Raw genomic sequence first — 1401 nt, 5'->3', positions numbered from 1 at the left:
CCGGGCGAACGAGCCCATATCAAAAATGCTAAGTTGTGACCCGAGGTTGGCTTTGTCCACGTTCGTGCAGCTCGTTTTCCCGGCTCTCCCTTGTCGCTTCGTTTCGGTCGTTCGGCGGGTCGTTTGATGGCGCCCGCGTGAACTCGTTCGGGCGGGTCGTTCGGGCAGGGCGCGCCCGGGCGAATGAGGCCCGTATCAAAAATGCTAAGTTGTGACCCAAGGTTGGCTTTGTGCACGTTCGTGCAACTCGTTTGCCTCGGCTCTCCCTTGTCGCTTCGTTTCGGTCGTTGGGGCGGTTGTTTTGAGGGCACCTGCGTGAACTCGTTCGGTGCAGGTCGTTCGGATGAGGGCGCGCCCGTATCAAAAATGCTAAGTTGTGACCCGAGGATGGCTTTGTGCACGTTCGTGCAGCTCGTTTGGCCGTCTCTCCTTGTCGCTTCATTTGGGTCGTCTCGGGCGGGTCGTTTGAGGGCACCCCCGTGAAGTCGTTCGTGCGAGGCCGCGCCTCGGCAAACGAGCCCGTATCAAAAATGCTAAGTTGTGACCCGAGGTTGGCTTTCTGCACGTTCGTGCAGCTCGTTTGCCCGGCTCTCCCTTGGTGCTTCGTTTCGGTCGTTCGGGCGGGTCATTTGAGGGCGCCCTCGTGAACTCGTTCGGGCGAGGGCGCGCCCGGGCGAATGACCCCATATCAAAAATGCTAAGTTGTGACCCGAGGTTGGCTTTGTGCACGCTCGTGCAGCTCGTTTGCCCGGCTCTCCCTTGTCGCTTCGTTTCGGTCGTTCGGGCGGGTCGTTTGATGGCGCCCACGTGAACTCGTTCGTGCGGGTCGTTCGGGCGAGGGTGCGCCCGTATCAAATATGCTAAGTTGTGACCCGAGGTTGGCTTTGTGCACGTTCGTGCAACTCATTTGCCCAGCTCTCCCTTGGCGCTTCATTTCGGTCGTTCGGGCAGGTCGTTTGAGGGCGCCCGTGTGAACTCGTTCGGGCAGGTCGTTCGGGCGAGGGCGCGCCTGGGCAAACAAGCCCGTATAAAAAATGCTAAGTTGTGACCCGAGGTTGGCTTTGTGCACGTTCGTGCAGCTCGTTTCCAGCTCTCCCTTGTCGCTTCGTTTCGGTCGTTGGGGCGGTCGTTTGAGGGCACCTGCGTGAACTCGTTCGTGCGGGTCATTCGGATGAGGGCGCGCCCATATCAAAAATGCTAAGTTGTGACCCGAGGTTGGCTTTGTGCACGTTCGTGCAGCTCATTTGGCCGTCTCTCCCTTGTCGCTTCGTTTGGGTCGTTCGGGCGGGTCGTTTGAGGGCACCCCCGTGAACTCGTTCGTGCGAGGCCGTGCCCCGGTGAACGAGCCCGTATAAAAAATGCTAAGTTGTGACCCGAGGTTGGCTTTCTGCACGTTCGTGC

Source organism: Pinus tabuliformis, chromosome 8, assembly GCF_031772625.1.
Source record: "Pinus tabuliformis cultivar Carrire ecotype Pingquan chromosome 8, CPIR1, whole genome shotgun sequence".
NCBI lineage: Eukaryota > Viridiplantae > Streptophyta > Pinopsida > Pinales > Pinaceae > Pinus > Pinus tabuliformis.
Note: the sequence above shows the minus strand (reverse complement) of the source record.